Source organism: Dermochelys coriacea, chromosome 12, assembly GCF_009764565.3.
Source record: "Dermochelys coriacea isolate rDerCor1 chromosome 12, rDerCor1.pri.v4, whole genome shotgun sequence".
NCBI lineage: Eukaryota > Metazoa > Chordata > Testudines > Dermochelyidae > Dermochelys > Dermochelys coriacea.
In genome coordinates this window covers 10,564,586-10,582,264 of record NC_050079.1, presented here as the reverse complement: position 1 = coordinate 10,582,264, position 17,679 = coordinate 10,564,586, and the positions used below count along the sequence as shown (strand labels likewise).

The window sequence follows — 17,679 nt, the reverse complement described above, 5'->3', positions numbered from 1 at the left end:
TCTATTTTTACCTTATCAAGCTGTATCTTTTTAAAAAATACAGATTTTGCATTTTTGATTACTTTTCTACACTTTTTTTTTTTGGCACATAATCACCCTTATATTTGTACCAACACTAGTTAAATACACTTAGCTCTCATGGTGTCAACAGAACCTCTCAATGGAATTTAATCCAATTACAGTTGTTACCCTTAAAGATATTACAGTTTAGCTTTTGCAACTAGATAACATCACAATATGCCCTATAGCTAGCGTTGAGTACCATACATACTGTGGTAAGGCTATTTAGTAACAAAAGCAACTAAAATGCTTATAATGGTGACCATGGTACCTGTTAGTTCTCCGTTTTAACAGTGCAGTTCATTCTACTGTACAATAACTTAAACTGTGTCAGCACTGCCATTCTATTTTTAGAGGTAACTCACACATAGGCAATTTAAGTGCAAACCTAGGTAATAACAAGTGAGAAATTTCAAATTTGTAAACCATGCTTTGTGCACACACAGCATATCTTTTCCCCTGAAAAGTTATAAACATCTTTTGAAACCAACCAATCCAAACAGCCGATTATAAAAATTAACCAACAATTCTGAGATGTCCAACCTTTGGGTCTCAAATAAATATTGAAATGTGGGTTTTTTGCTAAAAATTACAGTACATAATTACCAGGGACAGGAACAGATCCAAAGCAAATGTTGTGGTCTCTACAGAGTGTGTGTATTTTTTATTTTATGCATCTAGTTATTCATCTAGCCTTGAGTCTGTAGTAGAAATATTGCTATAGAAACTAGTTCTTCATAGTATTAATAGGCAAAAATTAAGCAATAAGATATGAAAAGCCCTACATTTCTTGACCTGCATACCATAGGTCAGGGCTGACCATAAGCATTTTGGTACCATAGGCAAGCATCAGTCTTATATACCCCATCCTCCAACCTATCTACTATGCAATGTTTTGCCGTTGATTGTCCATTTCATTTACAATTCTATAAAGCAATACAGCTTTTCATGTGCAACACCCCCCTTTGGGTTGGGGCTCTCCTTCCCAGTCCCTTACTCCTTTTCCCTTTCCATTGGATATCTTGGTGCAACTTTTCCTCCTTTGTTTTCCCCTCAAAGTTATTTATACAGCATACAATTTCTGTTTGTCCCACCCCTCTCTCTTTCCCCCATATCATATTCTTTTCTCTCTTCCTCTTCGATCACAGGTTCCTTCTTTCCTTTCCCCCGGATCCCTTCCTGCTCTCACCTCTGTATCGCTTAAGCATACAGCCACACACATACTGCATCCCAACGCATGCACATGCACACACAGAGCCCCATAACGCTTGGGAGATTCTTTCCCTCATCTCCACATGAGGCAATAGAAGAAGTGGAATCTTTCCTCACTGGAAGGAAGAGGCATTAAACTGGGTCTCCAGACTGAGTGCTCTAATAGGGTCTCATGCTCTGCTTGGTCTAGTCTCAGGACTGGTCGACACTGAAAAGTTACATTGGCAAAGCTACATATCTCAGGGGTGTGAAAAATCCAAACCCAGAGAGACATAGTAAAGCTGACCTAACTCCTGGTGTAGACCCAGTACTAGGTCAACAGAAAAATTTTTCCATCTATCTAGCTTCCACCTCTTGGGGAGGCGGATTACCTGCAGCAATGGGAGAACTTGTGCCGCTGTAGCATTTTAAGTGCAGATACAGCCTCAGTCCAGGCAGTTTCAGCCCACTGTTCTGTAGAGGGGAAGCAGCCGTACAGGAGGAAAGGAGAGGGCACTAGACAGCTATTTATGTTTCCACCACTGAATTGTACCACCTTTGGCAGCAATATGATCCGCTCAAAGGGTAGATCCAGCCTGAGTTCAGATGGTCTAAAACAGAGGCTCTCAACCTTTCCAGCCTACTGTACCCCTTTCAGGAGTCTGATTTGTCTTCCATATCCCCAAGATTCACCTCACTTAAAAACTACTTGCTTACAAAAATCAGACCTAAAAATACAAAAATGCCACAGTACATTATTACTGAAAAATTTCTTACTTTCTCATTTTTACCATGTAATTATAAAACTAATCAATTGGAATATAAATATGGTACTTCATTTCAGTGTATAGTAAACAGAGCAGTATAAAGTCATTGTATGAAATTTTAGTTTGTACTGATTTCGCTAGTACTTTTTATGTAGCCTGTTGTACGAGGCAAATATCTAGATGAGTTGACGTAGCCCCTAGAAGACCTCTACATACGCGTATCCCTTGTTGAGAACCAGTGGTCTAAAAAGCAGGAGGCTATATGCTATTTGGTTGTTACATTATGAAAAGTGCTATGTCACAACCTGGCTGCACTACCAGACTACCTTATAAATAGGGTTGCCAACTTTCTATTTGCAGAAAACTGAACACCCTTGCCCCACCCCTGCTGCCCTTTCTCCGAGGCCCTCCTGCTCACTCCATCCCCCCACCCTCTTCACTTGCTCTCCCCGACCCTTGCTCACTTGCTCATTTTCACCAAGTTGGGGCAGGGGGTTGGAGTGTGAAAAGGAGTGAGGGCTCCATCTGGGGGTGTGGGCTCTGGGGTGGGGCCATGGATGAGGGGTTTGAGATGCAGAGAGGGCTCTGGGCTGGGGCTCAGGGGTTCAGAGTGCAGGAAGGGGCTCAGGGCTGGGGAGTGGGGGCTCTGGAAGAGAGTTTAGGTGCAGGAGGGGGCTTAGGGCTGGGGATTGGGGTGTGGGCTCTGGGGCAGGACCAGAGATGAGGGGTTTGGGGTGCAAGAGGGGGTTCTGATCTGGGTTTGGGGCCAAGGGGTTTGGAGTGTGGGAGGGGGCTCCAGGCTGGGGCAGGAGGTTGGGGTGTGGGAGGAGGTATGGGCTTTGGGCTGGGGGTGCTGGCTCTGGACTGAGGCCAGAAATGAGGGGTTCAGAGTACAGGAGGGGGCTCTGGGCTGGGGCATGGGGTTGAGATGTAGGAGGGGGTACAGGCTCTGGATTGGGGGTGCAGGCTCCAGAGTGGGGCCAAAAATTAGGGGTTCAGGGTGCAGGAGGGCGCTTGAGGCTGGGGCAGGGGATGAGGGCTCTGTGTAGGGGTGGGGCTGGGGATGAAGAGTTTGTGATACAGGAGGAAGCTCTGGGCTGGGGCAGGGGGTTGGGGGATGGGAGGAGGTTTGGGGTGCAGGCTCTGGGTGGTGCTTACCTCAGGCAGCTCCCAGAAAGCTGCTGGCACTCCCGTCTGTCTCCTAGGCAGAGGCGCCGTCAGGCAGCTCTGCACGCTGCCCCTGCCTGCAGGTCCCGACTCTGCAGCTCCCATTGACTGTGGTTCCCATGGAGCTGTGGAGCCGGCGCTGGGTGGGAGGGAGCAGTGTGCGGAGGCCCCATGGCCACCCCTAAGCCTAGGAGCCAGAGGGAGATGCCGGCAGCTTTCTGGGAGCCATGTGGAGGCGGGCAGGCAGCCTGCCTGTCCCGCTGCTGGCAGCCAACCACACTTTTAACATCCCAGTCAGCAGTGCTGACTGGAGCTGCCAGGATCCCTTTTCAATTAGACGTTTCGGTTGAAAACCATACGCCTGGCAACCCTACTTATAGCAGATGGAATGGAGAATTATATGTCAGTAAATGAGTTAAACTTTGTGTGTAAACCAGGCCTAACTACTAAAAGTCTAATATCAAACCAGTGCAAGTTTGAGGGGTAAACACAGTGTAAACACAACAGTTTAAACCTGGTTCATGGGTTTAGCTTGCACTTATATATGCCAGGTATAAACTGATGCAAATTTGTGTGTGTGTGTACACTATTACACTAGTTTAACATCACCATTTTAGTGCAATCTCTGTGTTTACACAAGCCTTTAGACATACGCATTTACTGAATGAATTGTATATTTTACTTCACTCTTTCAATTCCCTGGGCAGGTCCTTTGTTCGGGTTATTTTTACCTCAGTGTATAGTAACAGGCATGACATTTTGAGTAAATTGATGTGATCTAGCCTTTAAACCCCAGTCGAGTGTTTCAAGAGCTTTTCAAGAGTGTTTCAAACCCCATTGGCTTTGAAATCTAAAAAGGTACACAGCACAGAGGTGGTTAAATATAGGTAAAAGACAGACAAATTGGTGTTTGAAATCTGGTAACATTCAAGAAATCTGACTTTCCCACTTTCCACCACCTTCTTTTAAATACTGACCACAACTTTTGTTGAATGTTTATTGTTCTTAATATTAAAGAAGGTATTTTCATGTTTGATACACAAGCTTTTTATTTTGCAGAATTAACCTAGATATTAACGGTAATTCAAGACATCTGCATCAACAATGGAGAGTGATTTAAACTAATAAAATGAAAGGCTGGCATCCTATTCCTTGAAATGCAAATGGGAAACCCACTTATGTTCTTCAAGTTGTAAGCCATCTCACAGAACATACCAAAAGCACTGAGATTTAGCTTACTGATTCAGATATATCAAAGTTTTATGCAACAATAGTGGTAGAACTAGCTAATACGTATATACTACACAAAATTTGTTATTTAAAAGTTCATAAGCCCAGTTTTCAAATATTGATATCTGAAGTTAGACTTCTAAATCTATATTAAAACATCTATTAAACCCATTTAGACACTGAAATGTTGATTTAAATTTCAAAATAAACACTTAGTGCCAAATTTTTCAAAAGCCGTTAGTAACTACAGGTGTCCAATTTAAGACATCTTAAAGGGGCCTGTTTTTCAGACAGTTTCTGGAAAAAAAAATCAGGCTTCTTTAAAGAGTCTCAAGCTGGGCACCCAAAATCACACCGCCATTGTCTGCAGTGGGGATCTGTATATAGATTTAGGTACCTAAGAGGCACCCAAGCTTGAGAACAGGACCCCATACATCATTTGTGTATAATAATCTATTAGAGAAGTGTGTAAATAAGTGACAGTTACAGTAATCTCTTGCAATCTTGTAGCCAACGTAATTATTTGTTCTTATAGTTTTAATACTGTATAACATCCAGGATGAACCATACCCTTACTAGCTGTGCAACATGTTGACTGAGGACTGGAAGTTAGTGAGCTCCCTCATTTAAACCTTATTTTTTTCCGCAGTCTCTCTAAGAGATGCTCTAATTTTACATTCCATCCCACCAGTATGCACACACAAATACACCTACAATCTCTGCAGCAGCCTCAAAAGAGGACAGTGCTCCACTAGCACAAATGGGCCGCAAGTCCAGGGGAAACGGCCCCCAATAAATACCCCCTCTGTAAGGAGGTTCCATTTGGAAATGCACAAATAGCTCTGTGCTGTTCCACTATACAGCCCCTGGAATAGGGGGTATGTTTACTGTACTTAACTATATATGTTAGAGTATATAGGTCTACAATTTCTGTTCCCCTGGAGCCATCATGATCAAGAGATGTGTATTGCGTCAGGCTAATCTAAATGACAAGTCTTCTCAAAACGAAACAGAACTACCCAAAGAAGTGAAGAATGAAAGATGAACTCCAGCCATGAGAGGCTTCATATTTATTTTCTTCCCATCTAAGTAGCAGCTCTAAGCCCTCATTTTGAAAGGTCCTAAGTGTAAGAAATACACTGGTAAGAGAATTGTCTTTGCTTTCTGGCCCCAATCACCTGATGCAGATTAGGTCTACAAATGATTAATACCTCTCTTACATAACATGGGTTAAATATCCACCAACCTCAGTGACTACTGTTATGCTGAGTGTCCTTAACTCACACCACGAATGACAATTGAAGCTGCTTGTCAACTCTCAGGACTGAGCCCAAAGAGAACAAATTATCTGCTGGTGTAAAGTGGAGCAGCTCTGTTGAAGTCAATGGAGGAGTTCTGTTTACACCAGAAAATTTGGCCCTAAATAAACAATTTGTATTAAAAAGGACCAAATTTTCAAAACCAGCCACTAAAATTGCATACACCACCCCAAACCTCAAATTTTGAATACACAAAATATATATTTATGAACACAAAATGGAACTTGTGTGCAAAGTGTGATATTTTGAAGTATCTATACCCACAGGATTTGTGATCCTGGTATAGCTGGTTTCTTTTACTCACACAAACAGTTGCATATCCAACTTGTAAAGTAATTTCAAAAGCCAGTTTGAAAAATTACTCTTCCAAAAACTGCATCTCTTCCTTAAAAGCATATGCAAGGCTATAGTGTCATAATCCACTGTTTATAATTTCCCTGCAAAAATTAACCAAACAAAATTCCATTTCCATCTCCACATCTGTCACCTCCTCAGAGGAATCTTACTATACAGATGGAATATGGATACTAATTTAGAAGCCCTGTATTATTTCATTTAGAGTTAAGGTGTTCAATGAATTACAGGAAAAGCAATAAACCTGATAAAAATTCAGAGCAGCAGATTGCTACACTAGTTTAACTGATGTTTATTTTTCCTGATTTATACTGTGTGGATCAAATGATTAGATGAGATTATTGTGTTCTTCTGACATGAATAACATTTAGTCTTACCCATTTAGCCCTGTTATTTCGACAGTTGCTGTCACTGAATATAGTGGGTTGGAATAAAATATTTGCAAATATAATATGATTACTCACCATGGCAGGCACCGTTTCCCCCAATCCCTCTGCATGAACAGTATTTACCAATGGGAATCAACAAGAGTTTATATTTGGTTGACAAGTACCTATAATCTTCCCCATTCCAGATGGGTCTGCATGCCAGCCCAGAAAACCAAGCTGCTTCCAACCTGCTCCACTCCGAATACTAGAGTGGGCTATAAAATTAAGTTAATTTCAGATCTTAGATAATGAGGGAAATGAGTTCTTCTGCTGCTGCAGTATTGGAAATGACAGGCTCTTGACACAGTGAGTTTCCCCATTTTCTCTACCTCTCCTCTCTATCAATGAGAATGGCAGATGAACAAGTCACTTACTGTATGAGAAAAGAAAAAAATGAACCAGATAGTCTCATAACCTACTTTATTAACTATAAGGAGAAGAAATATAAAAAATGGTTCCTAAACATCTTCCAAGATGCCAAAATAGCCTCATATCTGGAAGAGCTTCACTAACCAACAATCAAATACAGAAGGTGATGTTCAAATAGACCATAAAGCCTGCTCCTGCAAGATATTAAATGTATCCTACAAGTGGTGAAGGCAACGGGAATTTGAGGCATCAGCATCTTGCATGAGATACTTGGTCCTTATAGGATCAAGTCCACAATGCACAACGAGAGGTTGCCTTTGAAGGTGATAAGCATCTCTTAGTAACAGCCTACACTGAAGACTGTGCGTAGAAATGTAGTGCCCCATCTAACCTGTGAGAATTATATGAGGAAAGTCTGTTGAGTTTTCAAAGCTTTCATTGATGATTTAATTATCTTGATACTATGCGGGAACTAGTATGAATCTACTGAGGAATTATCAAATTGAAGGATCTGTTTTAAAGTTAAAGCTAGCATGAAAATTGAGAATTGCCTGTGACAGGAAAGTGTTCCCTTCCCTAGGAAGGGAAGGCCAGGTCAGGACTTTCTTTTGAAAGTGACCAAAGTTTTTTATTCTTTAAATGAAGGATGAATCTCTGACTGATCCAAGTGCTTGCAGAGGTCAGTCTCAGTCATAGGAAAAAGGGAAGGCAACATTCCAGGTAGTATTTTAATTCACACATCTTGAATTATTTCAAAGGGAAGTCTGATGTTGATGAAATCTGTGGTCAGTGCAATTCTGATCACTGGAATTTGAAGTTCATGTATAATTTGAGATGGATCATTGATAGACGCCGATCAGTTTACGTTATGTGGATGCAACTCAAGATTCTCTGGGTCATGAGTGTCCACTGGGTCTCCGACTCACTGACATGCAGTCTCATGTTGCAGTGTGCTGCAGAAGACAGACATTATGGCCCTAGTTCACCAGAACACTTAAGCATGTGTTTAAGTAATTTACTCACTCAGGGCCCGAGGCAGCAATTTTTCTACTTCGTTTCAAGTCACACCTTTCTTTCAGTCTTTGTCTGACAGGAGAGAGGAATTATTTTTTTAGTTGTTTTAATGAAGAATGATTTACAGGATCATGGGTAAGATAAAATCCAGGGGGAAAGAATCTACTTGTGCACTCACCTTGCTTCCTCTCTGTAAAAGAATGCTGGGTTATCAAACTATAAATCCAAACAGCGTGACCAGTATTTTAGAAGTATCAATTATTATACTAATGGTAAGATTCCATGTTTTCTAATTTTCTTATCCAGATTAAACAGAATAAAGCTGCTAATTGAGGTGACCTTAGTCCAAAGATCTTCTATGCAAAACAGCACAGCCTGTATTAACACAAGGACCCATTATTTTTTTTTTGTAAACACTACTAGTATTTTTAAAAAACTTTTTCTGGATAGCAGTCTACCTTGTATTAACTGTGACATTTGAACACATGAAATCTCACACATACATCTCAGCAGCTACCAATTTGGACTCACTTCTCCACAGATACTATGCTCATAATCTTTGTTGACATTGTACCAACAGGCATAATACATTGTCTCAATCTTCATAATAAACGTGGCTTCCTGATCTTGACTGGCAACATGAAAATAGGCATAATGAATCTACATTTTTATATGATGCCCATTATGATGGTATTCAAATGCCTTACAAAATTTAATCCTTGAGTGGTCTTCACAGAGACCACTCCTGTTGCCTAGAGGCTAAGATCTCAAACTTCTTTATTTCTATTACCATTGTAATTTTGGTACTGCAGTTCCTCCATTTGTGAGAGTGAAAGCCTCATTTCATATTTAAAAGGAAATAAAAACACCATTTGAAGTACAAACGTCCAAAATGCACTATTTAGAATTTGGAAGATCATTTTTGGGTAGCTAAATAGCCACATGTAATGAATACTTCAGAAATGACCTTTAGGAAGCTAATATCCACATATGTACAGAGAGCAGAAAGAAGAGGTAAATTCTGCCCTCTTACACCCATGCAGTTGCACTGACACCCAACAGTTACTCTGTTGGAAGTAATGGAGGGAAGAATACACCCCCAAGAGTTTAATATCTCAGAAACTGTGCAATTTACTGAAATGTGCTACTCAGAAGGCTAGCATAAATTAATCCACAACAGAAGTTCATGGCCCTATTGATACATGAATCTAAATGGCATCATAAAGGTTAGCCAGCCAACCGATGATGGGTCCTTAAACAAAACAGAAGATGATATATACTATAATTTTGCTTGCTATGTGAAAAAATATTTTGTTGTGCATGCAGAGAATTAACACTAGATGGCACATCAGTCCGTGAAATGTGTATTAAAGCATAAGACGCAATATCTTTTATTGGACCAACTTCTTTGATGGAAGGGACAAGCTTTCAAGCTTCACCTGCTCTTCAGGTCCAATATTGCCTCACCTATCTTGTGTCTCTCATATCCTGACAAACATGGCTACAACAACACTGTAAACAACAATTAAAGCAAAGGCAGTGTTGTTGCAGCCATGCTGATCCTAGGATGAGAGAGACACAAGGTGGATGAGGCAATATCTTTTATTAGGCCAACTTCTGATCGTGAAAGACACAAGCTTTCAAGTTTACATAAACCTGAAGAAGAGCTCTGTTTAAGTCAAAAGCTTCTCTCTCACCAACAGAAGCTGGTCCAATAAAAAAATATACCTCACCCACCTTGTCTTTTTATTAAAGGATAAGCAGAGATTGCTGTAGAACTCTGCACACTCTAATAGTTTAATATAGAACTACATATTCCACTCAGTTTTCCTGTTTACATTAATGAAACACTGGATGGCACTAACATCAGTTTGGTAACCACAGGAGATCTGTAAACCTGGCTATATTTTGCCATGACATTTCAATAAACAAATCTTCAATTATCTGATTTAATTATCAATGCACCCAATGTACTACAGTTTCTTTTAACGCACACAACACAGCCCTCTGCCAAACCATAACTCTCAATTTGGGATTCAGAACTAACATCCACACAATGTTTTTCAAGAGGGGAAAAAAAAATTATGTCTCTCAAACTCATGATTTCATGCTCTTGAGTTTGTTGTTGATCTAGAGGTCTTCAGAACTAATTTTTACTATATGCATATTGAAAAGTTGATTCAGTTTCTAGCCAGTCTTCTCTCAGGGCATATCTACATTTCCTTTCGATACTCGTAGCTGGCCTGTGCCAGCTGACTTGGGCTCATGGGGCTCAGGCTAAGGGCCTGTTTAACTGCAGTGTAGACCAGGGGTTCTCAACCATTTTCCCTCTGAGGCCCCCCTTTAACATGCTATAAAAAGTCCAGGGCCCAGCAGGGGCGGGGGGAGGAGACAGGGGCTCGGACTTTGGCATAGGCGTAGTTTGACTTCTATTTTGGGGGAGGGGGGCGGCGCAGGGGTCAGAAGGGCTCAAGTCACTTCCACAGGCTGGGTCCAGGGAGTGATTGCCACCTCCACCCCTTGACTCACCACAGCAGGCCACCCAGCCTGTCTGGGTTGGGGAGTATCTGGGGCTGTGTGCACACGGGGTGGTTGTGGGTGCATGGAGGGCATAGCTCGGGTGTACAGAGAGGGTACTAGAAGTTGTGTGCTGGGAGGGCTCCCCTACAGTCTCTGTTCCCAGAAGGGTCTGCCAGCCAAGGAGCTGGGTCTCCCCTGCTGGGTGGCTCTTACTGGCTGTTTCTGCGGGAGCAAAGGGGGCTGGGATCTGAGGAGCAGTTCAACCCAGGGCACCAGAAGGAGACGAGGGAACACTGCCACTGTCTGCTCCATGGTACCAGCCAGAGCAGCAGCTGTCCTGCACTGCACGGCTCCGGCTTCCTGCCTCCAACCTGCCCATGGGCGGGGGGGGGCACAGGAGATGCGGGGGGAGGTGTGGAGCTGCCCCCGGGACTGCCATGTTCTTGTACTGTAGTCTGGGGTGGGGGGCAATGTCCCCAACTCTGCCCATGGGCTCAGGGTTTCTGCCCCACGGGGATCACCAGGGCTTGGGGCTCCGGGATTCAGCCCCGCACCTCCCGGCTTCAGCCCCATGGGGGGCTCCAGGAATTGGGGCTTCAGCCCCCCCCCGCCTCCTGGCATCAGCCCCCCAGGGGGCCCTAGCACTCTGGGTTTCAGCCATGGGGCCCCATGACCCCCTTAAAAGGGCCTGCAGACCCCCAGGGGACCATGGACCCCCAGTTGAGAATCGCTGGTGTAGTACTGAAGGCCAGTACTATAACTGAGTTCAAAAGGGAGCTAGATAGATTCATGGAAGATAGGTCCATCAATGGCTATTAGCCAGGACAGGAAGGAATGGTGTCCCTAGCCTCTGTTTGCCAGAAGCTGGGATTGGGTGACAGGGCATGGATCACCTGATAACCTGTCTGTTCATTCCCTTTGGGGCACCTGCCATTGGCCACTGTCGGAAGACAGGACACTGGGCTGGATGGACCTTTGGTCTGACCCAGTCTGGCCGAACTTATGTTCTTGATGTTAGGGCCTGGGCTGCAGCCCAGGCTCTGGAACCTGACCACCTCACAGGGTCCTAGAGCCTGGACAGCAGCCCAGGCCCTAACGTCTACACTGCAGTTAAAGAGCCCTTAGCCCAAGTTCTGTGAGCCTGAGTCAGCTCCCGCAGGCCAGCTGTAAGTGTCTAACAGCAGTGTAGACATACCCTCAGTCAGATAATAAATCTTCAGATTTACATATTCACAATATCCTACTGATATGTCAATTAATTGATGTAATGTACATTTTTCTTAGTGATATCTTAAGGTATTTTAATACCCGGGTAGCAAGAAATACTACCTCCTTAATGATATTTTTTGCCAATCCAAACTAAATACATTAATATTTTCAGAAGCAGACATATCTGAAACACACTGTTATATTTAATTCATTGGTAATACAAAATTATTGTCTCTGATTTATACACACACATTTATACACTGACAACTTTTCTCCCTTAATTTTAGCATGATCTTTTTGGAAGACTTTCTGGTACAGTGGAACTGTTTATACCAGTTCCTACAACACATTGATTATCCTTAGTTTTCTGGTTTCATGAGCATTTGTTTCCTTAACATCCAATTCAATGGGAGCCTTCATCCGTTATGCTCCCCTAGATACTTAAAAGCCAGAATGTGACACGCTAAGGTGAGGAAAAAAACTGACCAGAGAGAACGTGACACACGCACACTCATCCATTATGAGGTCTGGGTTAAGGATGATTTAATAGCCGGTTTCACTTCTGAAAGATTAGCTCTTAACCAGTTTCAGGCCTTCTTACCAGTAAAAACTAATCTCACTGCATTTACTAATTAAAAGAAGAACAGAATTCTCCTGTGATACTACAGTAGCATTGAACCAACATTATGTAAGACTGGAACTTAAACCCAACATACAAGAGCTTGGAGACTATTTTGAACCTCAGATTTCAGTACAGTGTAAATTAAGTGCAGACCCATTGGACCAGTGCTCAGAAGTAGGGCTGTTGTACTATATTTCCTCTTTCACATACTACATGCTTCCATAATTCTGTACTTATTTGTTTTAGATAAAAAAGTCTTGATCAGACCATTATAATATATCAGTTATCTCTGCCATACAAATACACAACTTGCTATCATCCTGGCTGACAAATGGCAGAGGAGCATGCATTAGAAATGCCTTCACCTATCACTCTGTCCTGTCTCTCCTTCTCTCTCTCTCTTTTTTTTTTCCCCTGTGAGGGAACTGAACGTAGCAATTTAAGCCAAAAAATTCAAGTTTATTTGTGTATCTGTGCACCAGATGTTATGGCTGTACACTGCAGGTGTAAATCCTGAATAGTAAGCTTTTTTGAATTACTGTTGTTCCTAGAATGAAAGCTTTAGTGTTCAAATTTGAAGCTCTCCAGGCACCCAGTGTATATTATTCAGGAAGGCAACTACTTGGTAAATTTTTATCTTAGTAAATAAATATCAGTGATTCACTCAGATTTTAAATTTGTTGCACCCAACTTCACAAAGACTTTTAACTTAGAACTGTCCCTAACTGTCCCATTGTAACAATGTGGCTGCCTTAACAATCTTGTAGAGAGACACAGGGCATTTGTTGAGCTATCCTGATGTCAGATGCCTGAATCCTGTATAAAGATGCAGGGTAATTACTGCTAAGTTAAAGTGGCAGGTACTTGTTGCTAACTCTAACTAAAGTATAAGAGGGGATGGTGTGTCTCTTTGCTGTGGAAACCAGAGGCAGGAACCATAGATATGCAGGGAAAGTCAGCATACCAGAATGGGAACTCCATCTCCGTGTGTGTGCGCTCCATCTGCTCCCACCTACGTTCATGCTAAGGCATGGAAATGCACAGTTAGAGCATGCAAGCAACCTTAACTCTGTCATGTAGTGACACAACGAGTGGGGAAAACAAAAAAATCTAGTGTCTCTTTAAAACTAAATTTCCTCTAATCTGGCACCACAAACACAAAAACAGAGGTGGGTAAACAATGCCTGTGGGCCAATTCCGGCGCGTGGGACCATCCTGCCCAGCCCAGGAGCTCCTGGCCTGGGAGACTAGCCCCCGGCCGCTCCCCCACTGCCACGTAGGCAGTGCTCTGGGCAGCGGGGCTGGGCACTCATGCGGGGCAGCGTGTCAGCGTGTCTGGCTCCGGCGCGGCTCTCAGACATGCTGCTCTGAGCAGCATGGTAAGGGGACAGGGGGGTTGGATAAGGGACAGGAGGTCCTGGGGGGCAGTCAGGGAGCAGTTGGATAGGGGGTGGGTTCCAAGAGGGACGGTTGGGGCGGCGGGGGTCCCGGGAGGGGGCGGTCAGGGGACGGGGAACAGGGGGCAGTTGGATGGGGCAGAGGTTCTGGGGCGGGGGCAGTCAGGGGATGGGGGGTAAAGTCCCGGGGATGGTTAGGGGTGGGGTCTTGGGAGGGGGCGGTCAGGGGACAAGGAGCGGGGGGGGGGAAAATGCGAGGGAGGTTCTGAGGAGGGTGGGAAGTGCGAGGGGGCGGATAGGAGGCGGGGGCCAGGCTGTTTGTGGAGGCAGAGCCTTCCTTGCCTGGCCCTCCATACAGTTTTGCACCCCGATGTGGCCCTCGGGCCAAAAAGTTTGCCCACCCCGCATTAGAATGTCTCAATCACTTGGTTATTGCACGGCATCATTACAGAAAAGGTTGTTTAGATGCCCTAACTGCATTTCTGTAGCTTAACATGTTTGGATTTCTTTTAAGTTTAACCTTAATGATGAATTTCCAGGGGTAAAATAATTGGTTTGGGAAATAAACTTTCTTATAATGTATGTTGCCCTAAAAGTCTGATATATACTCTCAACTTAGCTCCATTATAACACTATTTTGGCCTGGGAACAGAGAAGAGGTCAGACTCCTCTAGCAGTCTTCTTGATGCTACTGATCCAAGAGGAAATTAGCAAAGCAACATTTTTGTGGCAACTGCCATACAGATCTGTGATGTTAGAACACAGTTTGGCAGCTGTCCTATGAGTGGCTGTTGAAATGGGACAGAACAAGAATATAAACTGTGAGCTTTAAAAATTATGTAGAATTCTGTGGGTGGGGAGGAGTTGTGGCATACATAATTATTGGTTCTGATACTTATTCGGAATGAAAAATAAGCTTCTTTAGTTAGCCCTGTTGACAGAATAACCTCAGATTCTTGGAGTAGTCACTCAGGAGCTACAAAAGGTCACTAAATTTGCATCATTACTTTAATGAATGATGATGGTTGAATGTCAACAGCTCAGAATACAACAGTCATTGTAATAGATATATTGTAGTCTAATAGATGTTAAAAGTTGTTAGGTCAACTTACTGATATGCCTGTTAATGCAGCACTGTTCCTTTCAGTATATTCTCCAGCCTGGTTTTAAATGGATCAAGCAATCAAGTTTGGGGTGATAATTATCCTGTTGACAGTCATGTTAGTCATTTTTTCTTGGGAAGTCTATTCCACAGTTTAAGAGACCACACTGTTAGGCCCGGTCACCCTGTCAGAATAGACCTCGCTGTTAGAAGTGGTAGATATACAATCCAACATTTCACATGTTAAACACACCAAGGAAGAAAAAGAATAATCTTTAGGCCCTATACACACACTGCAAAAATAACCAAGGTTAAACAGTTGTGGCCCAACCTTTTTTCCTACCACCAGGACAGATACCTAGACTAAAACAAGTTTCTTTAACTTTATAACATGCCTTTTTCCACTCACACAGGCTATAAAACCCACAGTGTTCTAAATACAGTTGGCAACCACCATGTTAATCATAGTTATTTCTGTATCATTGAAAGGGCCTTATAAAGATGTGATCTCTACTGAGATAGCCTGGAGCGTTATCCAATTAACTTTATCACTTAGACAAGAAGATTAAGTCCAATTTATTAAAAATAACCTCTCTATTCAAACCCAATAATAAAACATCTCCTTGTGTTTCATGTAAGAATTATAGGCTATTTTGTGTTGCACAAAATTTTGTGGCAAACCATAAAAACACAGGCTTTTCTTACACACTGATGTATGCTATCCTTTCTGTGGAAGTTTCCTTCTATTTTAAAACATACCCTAATTAAAATGTGTTTGGACTTTGAAATGAGAAAACAGTAGTTTGGATAATGTCTTCTAAAGATAACCTCTCCCCACACTATACAACTGCGGCTATAGTCAGTGGAGTCATTTGAGCTACAGTCCCATTGGTCTAAGATAGAAGGATAGGCTAGCAGGTATTCTCCATCATCAGTCTTCAGCTTTGAACTCTCACCCTCTCACCCACGTCGTCAGACAGTTTTGATTTGTTAACTTTCAGGGCACATTACCTTTTCTGAAGACCACTAGGTAAGATGGAAGTATGAGGATATGACGAGTTAGTTAACAGGCAATTGTGGTTAATGGATTCATCAAAGGAACACTATTTATTATTATTTGTATGTTCATGTCCTGACCATACCATGACCATGTGTTAAGTTTTCTTTGGCAAAACTATGTTTTAGCTGGGGCCCATGGGGTAGTATAGGCAACCAGAAAAATCAAATCAAGTAAATAAATACTAGGGAAAATTCTCAGGTCTCCTAAAAAGAAAAAAGAGTCATAAATCAGGTATATTCTGGATTCTAAATTGACAAGTATAAATCAGTTTGGGAATATGCTGGTTTCAAGGCTTTATCTTACCTGTGTCATTCTAGTTATAGATCAGTTAACATACAGTAGTGTGAAAGTACTGTCAAGCAGGTTATTAAAATCTACAGAGACAAGAAGAGTCAGAGGCTAATATTTCATCCACTGCATCCTACCATACAGTCCTCAGTCTACAAGATATGTACTAGTACACACCATTCTGAGGCCATTGCAGTACCTACGCACAACCATACATGCAAATATTAAATAGGAAGATGACAGATCACCAAGCCTGAGTATGAAGAGAGGAGGAAAGTGCCCTAAATACACTAGAGCAGGGGTCGACAACCTTTCAGAAGTGGTGTGCCGAGTCTTCATTTATTCACTCTAATTTACGATTTCGAGTGCCAGTAATACATGTTAACGTTTTTTAGAAAGTCTCTTTCTATAAGTCTTTTACATACAACAATAGTTTAGTTATATATTAAGTAGATAAGGTTTTTAAAATGTTTAAGAAGCTTCATTTAAAATTAAATTAAAATGCAGAGCCCCCTGGATCGGTGGCCAGGACCTAGGCAGTGTGAGTGCCACTGAAAATCAGCTTGCGTGCCGCCTTTGGCACACGTGTCATAGGTTGCCTACCCCTGCACCAGAGTTTTTCAGCCCCTTTCTTGATCACTTTGTGCTTTACAGTTTCAGGCCTAGATTTTTCAACCTTGCATTATAAGATGGAACATAAAATTCTGGGATCAGATTTTCCAAAGACCACCCCTTCCTTTTTAGACTAAAGAGGAAGTGGCTAAGTCTCCCTCACCACAAAAAAAAAAAAAAAAAAAAATACTGAGCACCCAGCAAGCTCTCCTTCTGATACATTTTTAAAATGTATTCATTGCCTAAATAGGAGCTGAGCTCTTTTGAAAATCTGCCTCCTAATACAGTTTTGCTAGTATAATTGCTGAAGGAGAGGAGAATTTTTTAAAAAGCAGGCCCATCTCTACCCCACATGAATTACAAAGTTGAAGAGTGGTATTTTCACTTCTGTTGAAAAACATGTCCTTTCTCTTCCTCCCTGCATTTATTTTATCTGCTGTAGAAAGAGAGAATGAGAAAAATTTTAGTGCTGTGGAATATGGTTTGTGTACTATGAAAATAAGGTGGCTGTGTTTTCTGGGTATTAAAAAACTGCCCGCAACATCTGTACAACACACTATGGGCTCCCATAAACACTTTTTTTTTACATCCTCCCTGAGCCAATCTTGGCACACAGAGCAGAAACCCTTCTCTTCCATTCCCCTTTGGCATTTGCTCTGCTTGCATTTGCTCTACAGTGTTGACATTGACTATTCTTCCCTCCCTACAGAGTTCTTCTTAAGGTTTCCCTTGGGCATTCACTTCCTCAGACCAGTTGGTTTCCACTTGATAGCTTCCTGTGTAAGTTTGTGTGTTGACAGCTGGAGTACACGTCCCATATACATCCAGCACTTCCTTCTGAGTCAGAAGGAAGGAAGGAAATGAGATGCTGGTTGCTGATTTCTCGGATCTCTTCATTGGTGATGAAGTTTTTCCAACCAATGCCTGGAGTCTTTCATATGCACTTATGTTTGAAGGCATCTAGTTTTCT

At 42.4% G+C, this 17,679-nt stretch overlaps 1 long non-coding RNA gene across 1 annotated transcript in view; it reads right to left on the bottom strand.

Moving 5' to 3' along the window:
• LOC122456305 overlaps nucleotides 1-17,679 on the bottom strand; it is a 119,650-nt gene that overhangs the window by 12,747 nt on the left and 89,224 nt on the right. The gene's annotated exons all lie outside the window — the stretch shown is intronic.